We start from the raw sequence: 13133 nt of genomic DNA, 5'->3' as shown, positions 1-13133 counted from the left end.
TGCATTGAGTATTCTGTTAAGTGATGGTCTCTTAGATGATTAGGAGAACATTTTAGTTGGAAGGTTTTTGTATAATTAGAACAGGGGTAATGAATTTTTTAGAAACATGACTTCCTGGTAGAATTTTTTTTAAAAAAGTGTTTTTACTTCATGCCTCTTGTGCCCCTCAAAGCACTGTGAGGAGCGATTACCACTGGTAGAGAGAAGGGAAGGAGGAGCAGAGGGAGAGTTAGAAACACATATCAAGTCCTTTCCTGCAGCTATGCCTGTTACAGACCGATTTCCCATTTTATAATTATTATGTCAGTTTGTTTTCACGCCTGTTCAATGAAGTAATTATGATTCCATGTTACAGATAAAGAAAAGGGCTTGGGAGGTAAATTTGCATAGGATAGTGGGGTAAGGAACTCTGGTGGTGTGACAGTTAAGTACTTGGCTGCTAACAAAAAGGTTGATGGTTCGAATCCACTAAGAGCAACTCCATAGGATGAAGACTTGGCAATCTGCTCTCATAAAGATTACAGCCAAGAAAATCCTAAGGGGCAGTTCTACTCTGTCACATGGGGTTGCCATGAGTCAGAATCGACTTGGTGGCACACAACAATAAGAACAGTAGGGCTAAGATATGCTTAAGTCATGTCTTGGGATTGGAGATTCACAGCGAGGTTTTGTAAATACAAACCCTATTACTACGTGTTTCACACATAAGTGTTTAACGATGAACCAGAAGCATAGCTGGGCCTGTAGGCATGTCAGAATATTTAGAGACATTCGGGGTGTTTGAAATCTTTCCTTAAAATTTGACCAAATAGTATTCAAATATTAGCTTTTCGCCATTTAGAGAAAATTACAATAAGGTAACACCCCAAATTCCAGTTCCTGCCTCACCATGGGAATATCTATGAAGAAGAAAAGAAGGGAACCCCCTAATCCCACCTTCCAGATACAATAGTCTGGTTTTTATCATTCTAAATGTCCTTTCTCTCCTGACCTTTACATTCTAGTGGTTCAGTCCTGCTTGTAAACATAGACACTAATCAGAAGTGCTTTGAGACAAATCTACATCTACCTCAACTTAAGTTGGCTCCAGACCCCTCCTGGAGCTCTGTGTGGGGTTCCTGAACTTCGTGCTTACTGTCTGTCTTAGGCTGAGTTCTCTAGAGAAGCAAAACAATTGCAGCATGTAATATATATATAAAAAAATAGGGAGAGATTTATATAAGGGAAATGGCTCATTGGTTATAGAGGCTGAAAAGTCCCAAGTTCACGGGTCAGGCTGGAGGCTTCTCCTGATTCATGTAGCTGCAGGTGCTGGTAAATCCAAGATCAGAAGATCAGATAGGAGGCCTCAGTTCAAAGGCTGTGGAGGCCGACGAACCCCAAGTTTGGCAGGTAAGACAGCAGGTAAGCTGCTAGCATAAGTCCCAAGAACCAGAGGTCAGATGAACAGGAGTCAGCTGCAGGATTCAGAGCAAGCAAAAGCCAGTGAGCCTTGCCAGAAAGTCCACCTATATTGGATACAGGCCACATCCCCAAGGAAACTCCCTTTCAACTGATTGGCTACTCACAGCAGATCCCATCATGGAGGTGATCACATTATACCAGATTTCATCATGGAAGTGATTACATCATTATACAACTGCCAAACCACATCATAACTGCCAAACCACTGAGAATCGTGACCCAGCAAAGTTGACACACAACCTTAACTGTCACAACGTCCATACCACTGGGGAAGCCTTGCTCTCCTTGCTTTTGGAACACATCAGAGGGAGGGGGGTTGTTTGCCTTTCCAATGTGCTGTGCTCTCAAAAGTGTTAAGACAAATGTTTTGCTGCCGATTGCACAGAATATTCCATGACTCGATTTTCCATTTTTTTTGTCCTTCTTTCCTTTAAGAGGAGAGGCAGAACAGGTGGTCTCCTTGCTCTCTTAGGAGCTGTCTGCTTAGTTTATAGATGATGCCACTGCCTTCACCCATTAAACACTTTCCAGCTAGGCTGGTTCCCATTAGCAACAGATGTTTCTTTTAAGAACTACCAAGGACAAACTAGCTTATTCTTTGGATAAAGAGAACTTTGGAAAACGAAGACAACCAGCTTCCTCCCTCTTGGTAACTACTGCAGTGTAGTTGCCCTGTGTGCCCAAGAGGCACCTGGTTTATTTTATTGAAGGCTGTCCTTGTCTCCTGGTGCTGCTAGAACAAAGTACACTGTGTGTGGCTTTAAAGAACAGACATTTATTGTCTCAAGGTTTTGGAGATTAGAAGTCCAAATCAGGGCATTGGCGTGTAGGGGAGGGTCCTTCCTTATGGTTAGCCTCAGGTGTTTCTTGGAGTTTCTTGGCTTGTAGAAGGAACTCCACCCAAAGACTCTGTGATTGTATCCTAATTAAGCATTTCTGTTTCATTTTTTGTTGTCGTTGATGGGTATTTCCTCCCCAGGCAGGGCTCACTAGCTGGCTGTAGGATGGTTGGCTTCCAGTGTTGAATACTTTAAAGGCTTAAAGTCTGCAGTAGCTGGAGACCCAAAGGGAATCGCACAGCCCACTCCTCCCTGCGGCGTGATATATGTAATACATGCTCAATAAAGATTTGTTACGGGAATGGACAGATTCTCAGGCAAAAGACAAATCAAATTGCAAAGAAATATCCAAAGTTTGAAGTTTGACACGACATACTGTGCAAAGGCAGCCAGTAAATTACTCATAACACAAACCACAGGTGACTGAAATATGAGGTAGTAATTTCTGGAGGCTCAAGTGGTTTATGCAGTCCTCAGCATCTCTCGATGGAATTATAGCCCCATAACTTAAATAGCTCCTGTTTCTGTGACACACATATACCATGGAACTGAATCCCAAATCCTGTCCATGGTTGGCACTGCGTTTTCCTTCCCACCCCACTAAACCCCATACTCACCTTTTGCCCAAGAAATAATTTTGCTGGAGCTGCTAATGTTAAGTGCATTCATCCTTGTTTCTGTTATATTGCTCCGCGTATTCTTGAAAGATGCTGTGGTGGCACAGTAGTTAAGCACTTGACTGCTAACCAAAAGGTCAGCGGTTCAAACTCAACAGTCTGCTCTGCAGGAGAAAGATGTGGCCATCTGCTTCCATAAAGATTTACAGCCTTGGAAACCCTATGGAACAGTTTTACTCTGTCATAAAGGGTCACTATGAGTCAGAATTGATGGCAACAGGGTTGGTTGGTGTATTACTGGGTATTTAACTTATTAATATGGCTGCATATATTAAAGCTCTGTGGCTGGCTTTCTTCTTTTGAGGCCTTGAAAACTAATTCATTTTAGCTATCAGGTGAGCGATGCATCCTTTGCTTAAGTATTGACAGGTATGGACTTAGCTTGATTTCTGTACCCATAAAGGGAGAACTTTCTGTAGGTTAAGAGATAAGTCTTCTTTTACTTTTGTTCCTCCTGTTGCATATTTTGAATTTGAATTCATAGTAATATACGACCTTGTTTTTAGTTTTCTTTCCTATGCTGTTTTGTATGTGTGTAAGTAGTACCTTTAAAGCAGACATGTCAAGAATGATTATAAAGGTAACATTATTATTATTTTAATTTTATGCTGTTTTAGGTGCAAGTTTACAGCACAACTTAGTTTCTCATTCAAAAATTTATACACAAATTATTTTGTGATGTTGGTCACAATCCCAGCAAATTTGTCAGCACTCTCCCCCTTTCCCTTTCTACCCTGGGTTCTCCCCGTCCATTCGTCCACTTTTCCTGTCCCTTCTCATCTTTGCTCTTTGGGCAGGTGTTCTCCATTTGGTCTCGCATACTTGATTGAACTAAGAAGCTCATTCCTCACACGTGTTATTGTCTGTCTAACCTTTGGCTAAAAGGTGGACTTCAGGAGTGGTTTCAGTTCTGAGTTAGCAGGGTGTCTGGGGCTATATCTTGGAGTTTCCTCCAGGTTCTGTCAGGCCAGTAAGTCTGGTCTTTTTTTGTGAATTTGAATTTTGTTCTACATTTTCTCCTGCTCTGTCCAGGACTTTCTATTGTGATCCCTGTCAGCAGTGGGTGGTGGTAGCTGGGCACCATCTAGCTCTTTTGGGCTCAGGCTGGTGGAGGCTGTGGTTTATGTGATCCACTAGTCCTTTGGACTAATATTTTCCTTGTGTTTTTGGTTCTATTCATTCTCCTTTGCTCCAAATGTGATGAGACTGATAGATGTATCTTAGATGGCTGTTGGCAAGCTTTTAAGACCCCAGACACTACTCACCAAAGTAGGATGTAGAACATTTTCTTTATAAACTATGTTATGCCAATTGAGCTGAATGTCCCCAAGACCATGGTCCCCAGCCTTCAGCCCAGTAATTTGGTCCCTCAGGGAGTTTGGATGTGTCTATGAAGCTTCCATGACCTTGCCTGGGTCAAGTTGTGCAGCAGCATTTTATGAACTATGTTATGTCAGTTGACCTAGATGTCCCCTGAAAGTATGGTCCCCAGTCTCAGCCTCAGAAACTCAGTCCCTCAAGGTGTTTAGGTGTGTCTAGGAAACTTTAATGGCTTTGCCTTGCTCAAATTGTGCTGACTTTCCCTATATTGTGCGTTGTCTTTCCCTTTACCAGAGTTCATTATTATGTTTTTTTATAACTGCCCCTGCAAAGTCACTCTATCAGGCTAGATTTTCCCCTGATGTTGACTGAAATTTCAGGCAAGCTTCATTGCTCATCTTTTCATTCTTAGATACTGAAAAGCCAGTGGATGTCTTTAATCCTTAGAACAGTTGCAGTTCTGCTATTAATATGTCAAGTCTAGTGTAATAATGAAAACTCTGAATTGCATTCAGCATTGAAGCTGGCTCCCTGCTTTGTTTGGGTCTCTGTCACAAGGAAGGCATGGCACTTTTCTCTGTCAACTTCTGCCTTCCTAACCCCATCCCTCTCCATATATGCGTTGGCAAGCCACAGGTCCTGACCTTTCTAGAGTTAGAACAGAGGAAGTGAGAAGAGTTTAGGGGGCATGTCTAACTTGAATGCCACCAAAATGGTTGCAGATATTTGCAGATGCTTGAAGATGACTCTTTCTCTTGTGGGCATGTTCACAGACCCTTTGGAGACCTCACTGATACTGGGAATATCTCACCTGACAGTTACCATAATGTTGGCAAATACATCTCCTCTGGCCTACCGCCCATGACTCTGTCATTGCACCATGGTTGTTGGTGATCTACTTCCAGGGCTTTCTTGGTTGGAATTCTACCACTCTTCTAAAAGTTCTCTTGGGCAAAGTCTCTTTAAGATGGTGCTATTCTCTCTGATCATCAGGGGCAAAGGACCTGCTCTCCACCAAGTCCACTCACTCCCCTCTCCCTCACCCACCTATAGTAGAGCTGCTTGTGTGGTCTAAGACCCCACTGTGGAGAGTGGGATTAGTTGCCTATTGTCTTGAGGCTTCAGCTGAAGGTGAGGGTAGAGTTCCAATTTTAAATGCTGTAAAATGTAGCATACACTTGTAAAAGAGAACAAAGTAGTTTTCTAAGAAAGCCTGTTAGTCCTGAGACTGTGGAGAGTCACTGGTGGCCTCATTTAATTAGCAGAACTCTGGTGTCTCATCTCTCAGGCTTGATGTGGGAGGCACTTATCACAAGGTCTCTGCTCCCAACATCTCCACCTTTCCTGTTCCTTCTCACTTGCTCCTATTTCTTCCTTTTTCATTGCAAAATAAAAGAATGAAAAATGAAAACTTCTCCGTTAATTCAACTACCTGGTTCATCTAGCCTTGTATTTTGTCTCTGAAGTGAGATTCTGAGGTACACTGAAGATATTCCCTCAGCATATAGGGATAATTCCAAACCTGGGGTGAAAGTAACACCTGCGTATATTAAAAAAAACTCTTATGATTAATCAATCAACAGATATTTATTACTCACCCATGCTCTGTTCTGTACTAGTGATTTGAAGGGAGTAAATAAGATCATTTTCTATATGAGAAAATGTAATTATGTACAGGTGAAAAGATATATAGCAAGTAGGCAAAGGGGACTAGCAAGGGGCTTGGCTTAGAGATCTATGAGGCATTATGGAAATTAAGTGGAATTTGGTGGGAAAGGTTAGTTTCAAATTTTGAATTTAAAGCCCAAATTGAGGGACAAATTCTTTTTTTGAAAAAAATTCGTGTTTTGTTTTTGTTGAGAATATACACAGCAGAACATACAATTCAAAAATTTCTATGTGACCAATTCAGTGACACTAATTACATTATTCAAGTTGTGCAACTATTCTCATCTTCCTTTCCTAAATTATTCCTTCCCCATTAACATAAACTCACTGCCTCTTAAGTTTTGTATCTAATTTTTTGAGTTGCTAGTGTCAGTTTGATCCCATATGTATATAGTTCTTGAAAGATCACAGTGCTCAAGGCAGACATTTTTTACTAGTTAAGCAAAAACTATTGTTTGGTTTAAAGAAGACTTCAGGGGATATTTTTGGTTCAAGGCTTAAGGTTTAAAGATTATGTCAAGGCAATAGTTTTGGGGGTTCATCCAGCCTCCATGGATCCAGAAAACCAGGATTCCAAGAGAATTTGAAAATCCGTTCTGTATTCCCTCCCCCCCACCCCCCTCCCACCTTTTGATCAGAATTCTTCTAAGGAATCTTTGATCAAAGTGTTCAGCAATGGTAGCTGGGTACCATCTAATTTCTTCTGGTTTCACGACAAAGGAAACAGTTGTTCTTGGAGGCAATTAGCCACATATCCCATTTCTTCCTCCTATCCCCAACTCTCCTTCTTCCACTGTTGTTCCAGGCAAATAGAGACCAATTTTTGTACCTTGGGAACTTGCAATCTTTTAAGACCCAGGCACTATCCAACAAACTAGGAGATGGAACAGAATTACTACACATGGTATTAGGCCAATTAATTGAGATGTCCCATGAAACCATGACTCTAAACCTCCAAACCAAGAAACCAAATTCCATGAGGTGCTTGGCGTACATAAGCAGCCTTAACAGCTGCTATTTTTAAATTTTTTTAGCAGCTGCTATTTTTGTTGTTGTTGTAAATACGTCTATCACACATTTCCCAAGTCAACTTTTTACAGGTATATGACTTATTGACATCGATTACATTAATCAGCTGTGCAACCATTATCCTTAATCGATGTGATTTTTCCATCACTGTAAATCAAAACTCAGTGTTTCACAAGTAATAACTTCCCCTGGACCCCCTGCCCCTGGTAACCAATAATAAACTTTGGTGTCTGTACTTTTGCCTGTTCTTGTCTTTTTATATGTGAGGTCATACAATATTTGTCCTTGTATGATTGACTTATTTTACAGCATAATGTCTTCAAGCTCCATCTAGTTGTAGTGTATATCAAGAATTCATTTCTCGTTCTGGCTGAATAGTATAGCATTGCATTTATGTACCACATTTTGTTTATACATTCATTTGTTGATGGACATTTATATTGTTTCCGCCTTTCGGCTATTGTGAATAATGCTGCAATGAACGTTGGTGTAAATATGTCTGTTCCAGTCGCTGCTTTCAAGTCCCTTGGGTATATTCCTAGCAGTGGAATTCCTGGGTCATGTGGTAGTTCTAGTCTTAGTTTTTTGCAGAACTGCCTCACTGTTTTCCACAGTGGCTGTACCATTTTGCATTTCCACCAACAATGAAAAGGGTTCTAATTTCCTCACATCCTTGCCAACATTTGTTATTTTCTGGTTTTTTTTTTTAGTCTTAGCCATCCTAGTGGGAGTGAAATGGTATCCTATTGTGGTTTTGGTTTACATCTCTCTGATGGCTAATGACTTTGAGCACCCTTTCATGAGTTTGGAGACCATTTGAATACCCTCTTTGGTGAAATGTCTTTTCAAGTTTTTTTTTGCCTGTTTTTCAATTGGGTTTTCTTTTTCCTGTTAAATTGATGAAATTATATATATATTTTGGTTATAAAGGGCAAATTAAAAAAAAATTATTGTGCTTTAGGTAAAAGTTTACAGAGCAAATAGTTTCCAGTTCAACAGTTTGTACATAAAGTGTTCCATGACATTGGTTGCATTCCCCACAATGTGTCAGCACTCTCCCCATTTCCACCCTGGATTTCCCATTTCTTTTCATCTGGTTTTTCTACCCCTTCCTGCCTTCTTATCTTTGCTTTTGGGCAAATGTTGTCCTTTTGATCTTGTATAATTGATTATTCTAAAGAACACATTCTTCTTTGGTGTTATTGTTTATTTTATGGGCCTGTCTGTTGTTTGGCTGAGAGGTGATCTCTGGAAATGGCTGCAGTTCCAGGTCAGAAGTGTGTCTTAGGGCCATAGTCTTCGGGGTTCTTCCAGTCTCTGTCAGACCAGTAAGTCTTGTCTTTTTTGCGAAATTGATTTTTTGTTCTACATTTTTCTCCCACTTGGTCTGGAACCCTCTGTTGTGATCTCAGTCAGAGTGGTTGGTAGTGGTAGCCAGGCACCATCTAGTTTTTCTGGTCTTGGGGTTGTTTAGGCCGTGATTCATGTGGTCCATTAGTCCTTTGGACTAATTGCTTCCTTCAGTCTTTGTTTTCTTCACTCTTCTTTGCTCTGGACAGGAAGAGACCAATAGTTGTATCTTAGATGGCCGCTTGCAAGCTTTTAAGGCCCCAGACACTACTCACCAAAGTAGGATGCAGAACATTGTCTTTAGGAACTATGTTGTATCAATTGATGTAGATGTCCCCTGAGTCTATTGTCCTTCACCTTCAAGCCTAGGAACTTTGTCCTGTGAGGTGTTTGGTTATATCTAAGAAGTTTCCGTGACTGTGCCCCTTGTGTGCTCTATTGTCCACATTAATATACATGCAGCACCTACAATTATGTACGTAGAAATATCCACAATCAAATCTATATCTGCAGGTAGGTATGCTCCCTTACACCCTCTTGAACCTCTTTAGCATACCTGTCTACTTACATATCCACTCATAAATTATTATTTGTTAATACTATTGTTGCAGAATTATCTATGTTATAGTAATTACCGAAGTTGCTCTTTATTCTTACGTTTCTCTCAGTGACTTCATTTGCCTTGGTCATGTTGTGATGACTTCCTCCATGTTGTGTATTGAAAGATGAATTTTCACCAGATGGCTAGAGCTGTTACCAGGTATATGAGCCTAAGAGTCCATTCACTTTTCTTGTATGGATTCAGCTCAGGTGTCCAGGTAGTTAGTCATCAAGTGTGTGGTACACACTCTGTCCTACAGTCTTAGAGGGGCAGGGGTGATTGGTGTACGTACAGGTATCTGGTTGCAGCAGGGGGTCACACTCTGAACAAGGCAGGGGGCTGACAATTGTCCCCGAGTGTCTGTGAGGAAAGTGCATCCCTGTTCCCTACAGCGCACAGGTGGGTGGGTTCTGCTGCCGGACTATGGGCACCCAATGCTTTTGGTTGTAAGAGCTGGGAGGTGCCACTTATACTTGGAGCCCTGTCATGGGTGGCTAGGTAATGTGGTGGAGCTACCAGTCCTTAGGCCCCTGATGTGGGTAGGTGAGGACCATGTTTAATAGGCAAAGTGGTGTAAACATCAAATACCCGCCTCTCCACTGCACAGCTGAAACAGTTGCAGTCTGCCAACAAGGGCCTATTCTCCTGAAATGGGCCCACACAGGTCCATGCAGGGATGAAAGGTATTCAAAGTTTGCAGACTGTTTGTGCCTGGACAGGAGCCACTTCTGTCCTAAGCTCCTCAGTTTAGTGGAGCTGGCAGATTATCTTTCCCCCCAGGTGTGAATTTATTCCTTCTCCAAGGCCGGAAGAATGTCTCAGAGCACACAGCAGGACCTGTCTCAGGCACAGGGAAACTGACAGCCACTGAAGCCAGCTTGGGGGCGGGGGACAGAGTAAAATAAATGCAAGGGCTTAGCTTTTGCTGAGAGTGCTATTCTTCTCTGGTTCCAGAGGTGTGAGTGGGCTGTGCAGCTCGCTGTCTCTCCCTGAGGAAACCACATCCTGAACATTAGCACCAGTCCCTCCCCGGTTGCTCCAGGGAATGGTGCCTGAGGGTTCCCAGCGATTCAGGTCCAGCAACTCCTCCCTGCTTCTGAACCATCTCTCCCTCCCCCTGCTGCTCAGTCCATTTTCTAACTTTGCCTTTGATGTTCAGGGCTCCTAGCTTGTCGTATATATAATTGTTGCACTTGTGTTTTTTTGGTCTTTGTTGTAAGAGGGATCACCGGAAGCATCTGACTACTCTGCCATCTTGGCCCCGCCTCTAGGACAAATTTTTAATAGAGATTTATTTTCAAATTATGATCCAGGAAAGTGATCATGTTTTGTGTTTTAATTATGCCTTTATAATATTAGTGTTAATATAAGACTTAGATATAAAAAATAATAGAATCTGTGCTTTTAAAGTCTGGTGCTATGTGCTATTGTGCCCATGGCATGCCATTGCCTCCTGGTAACAGCATATACAAGTTGTAGGGGCAGTATCCAGGAAAAAAAAACAATCTTAAGTGTCGGCTGTGTTAATAATAATAAAAAAAAAAGTGACAACTTTTTGAAATGTTAAAACTTGGCTTGCTTGTCAAGGACTTCCATGAGCTGGTTCCTAAAGATCTCATCCTCCTGCTCTCCTATGTGAATGTTCCTCACAGGAAGCTTGTTCTCTATCTAGACAGATGATTTATTCAAACAATATTTGTTCTTTTGTGACTGAGTTACTTCACTCAGCATGTTTTCACGGTTCATCTAAGTTATGGCATGGGCTTCATTTCTCTTTATGGCTGAATAGTAGTCCATTGTGTGTATGTACCACATTTTGTTTATCCATTCATCAGTTTATAGACATTTTGGTTATTTTCACCTATGGCTATCATGAGAAGTGCAGTAGTGAACATTGGTGTACAGGTTCCTATTTGAATTCCTGCCTTCACTTTCCCAGAGCTGGCATTGCTGGGTCATATGGTAATTTTATGTTCAACTTTTTGAGGAACCGCCAAACTGTTTTCCACAGTGGCTGTACAATTTTACATTTTTACCAGCAATGGATGAGGGTTCCAGTTTCTCTACAACCTGTCGTTTTTAGTTTTTTTCATCATTGCTGTTCTAATAGGGGTAAGGCGATATCTCATTGTAATTTTGACTTGCATCTCTCTAATGGCTAATGATGTTGAGCATCTAGATTTATTCCTTCCTTTCTATTCACATTGTTGCCCTCAACCTGGGTCTTTACTGCTTGCCAGAAGTCTCAGCTCAGGCACCTTTGATGACAGCTCACTATATACAGAATAGTCTCAACTCCTTGGCTTGCTTGTCAAGGACTTCTATGACCTGGTTCCTAAAGATCTCATCCTCCTGCTCTCCTATGTGATTGTTCCTCACAGGAAGCTTGTTCTCTATCTAGACAGAGAACAAAATTGTGTCATGCCCTTGGCTGCCTTCCTGTTTTGGCTCACACGGTTTCCCTCCTATCTACTTACCCATGTGCATTCCATACATTCTGGCCATATCAAGTTCATCCTTCTCCAGGAAGTCTTCCTGCCCTGAGATGTGGTCTCTTCTTAATTTCTGAAGCAATTATTGTTTACCTGTTCATTTAGTACCTATCATATGCCTACATGATTTTCTATTAATCTCTTGTTGTATACCATATCCCACTTTCCAGAGTATAAAATTCCAGAAAAACACCTGAGTCCCTGATTTCTTTTTATTTCCACTGAGGGCTCAATAAATATATGTTGTCCAAAATAGGAAAGTGGGAATAGAGGGTAAGAGATCAATCTATGAGTAATTTTGAAGGAAGAAATCACAGAAATTCGTGATTAGTGACTTATCTAAATCTTTCTTAGACTTATTTGTATGTTGTTCAAACTCTTGAGATAATGGATTCCATATACATATGTACTCTTGTGCAAAGAAGTACTTCCTTATATTTGTCCTAAATTGCCCTTTATGCTGATGATCCTATTTAAAGCATTTGGTCTATATGCCTTTTAAAGGTTAGGGCACTGTTTAGCCAGACGCCCAAATATTTATATACTGAGACCTACACGAGTGTTGTCTGATTAATAGCTGTCTTCTTGGGAAAGCTCTGAATAATGTCAACATGAACTACATTATTCCTACTAAAAATTCATCTCTTTAGTTTAACTTGCATGTAACGACACCTGAAAGTCAGGAGCTGTTTGCTGAGTGCTGTTGCAATACTGTTGCAGCTCATTCATAACAAATGGTGATGAAGTATCCCCAGCATACCAAATGGGAGCATCAGCAGAAATGGGAAATTTAGGAGCTCCTGGAAACCTTTAATATGTGATGAATATAAAGGGAAAATCAACGGGTCTCAGAGAAATCCTTGTTTGGAAAAAAAGACGCCTTTAGTAATAAAATTGAATTGGGAGCTAAAACCAAGGTATTAACTGCATGCTTTACATCAATTCCAGTTGAAATTTATCAAAATAGTTGAACAATAAAGAAGGTGGAGATGGAGCTATTTAATAGACCTAGGAAGTGCTGGGAAAAGGGAGAATTTTCCCATTCTCCTTTCACCCTGTTCTTTCCTCTTATTCCTTCTTTTCTCTCCTCTTACATAATTGTTAATGCTTTTTATTCCCTTTTTATTTCCCTGGTGTTTCATTAACCTCTCCTCTTTTATCCAATTGCGCACTTCCTTCTATTCCCAGAAGGGACAGATTATCCAATAGGCAAGGTAAACATGGTGCTTACCTTAGTAATCTGTACCAGATCATCTGTACTGAACTATTTCACTTTTTTTTTTTTTTCTTTTTTACCACATCAAAGATTCTGCTTTTAGGTATGGCTGGCATCTATCTCTCTCCCAACTGACAGCACCTTCCTACAGAATCAAAGCCTCTTTTCAAATTTACAATCCCTGACAGGGGTGGATGACCCAGTAAGCAAGGTATGCATGGGTTTACTTGTGTTTACTTACTAATCTGTAGCGATTAGTAAAAGATAAGAAAAAGATTAGATCAAAGATGTGGCAAAACTCATGTGAAATTTTTCACTACAGATGATCTGGTAAGCAAGGTAAGCACTGAGCTTACCTTGCTTATTGAATAATCTGCCCCTGCCCTTCCTCCTGCTCTGTGTACACCTAACCATCTTTAGTCTCAGATGTCCTATTGTAAGTTTTGGAATTTTGTAATGTGAGGGACCTTGAGACCA

Source organism: Loxodonta africana, chromosome 1 (genome assembly GCF_030014295.1).
Source record: "Loxodonta africana isolate mLoxAfr1 chromosome 1, mLoxAfr1.hap2, whole genome shotgun sequence".
NCBI classification, from domain to species: domain Eukaryota; kingdom Metazoa; phylum Chordata; class Mammalia; order Proboscidea; family Elephantidae; genus Loxodonta; species Loxodonta africana.
This window is presented reverse-complemented; position numbering follows the sequence as displayed.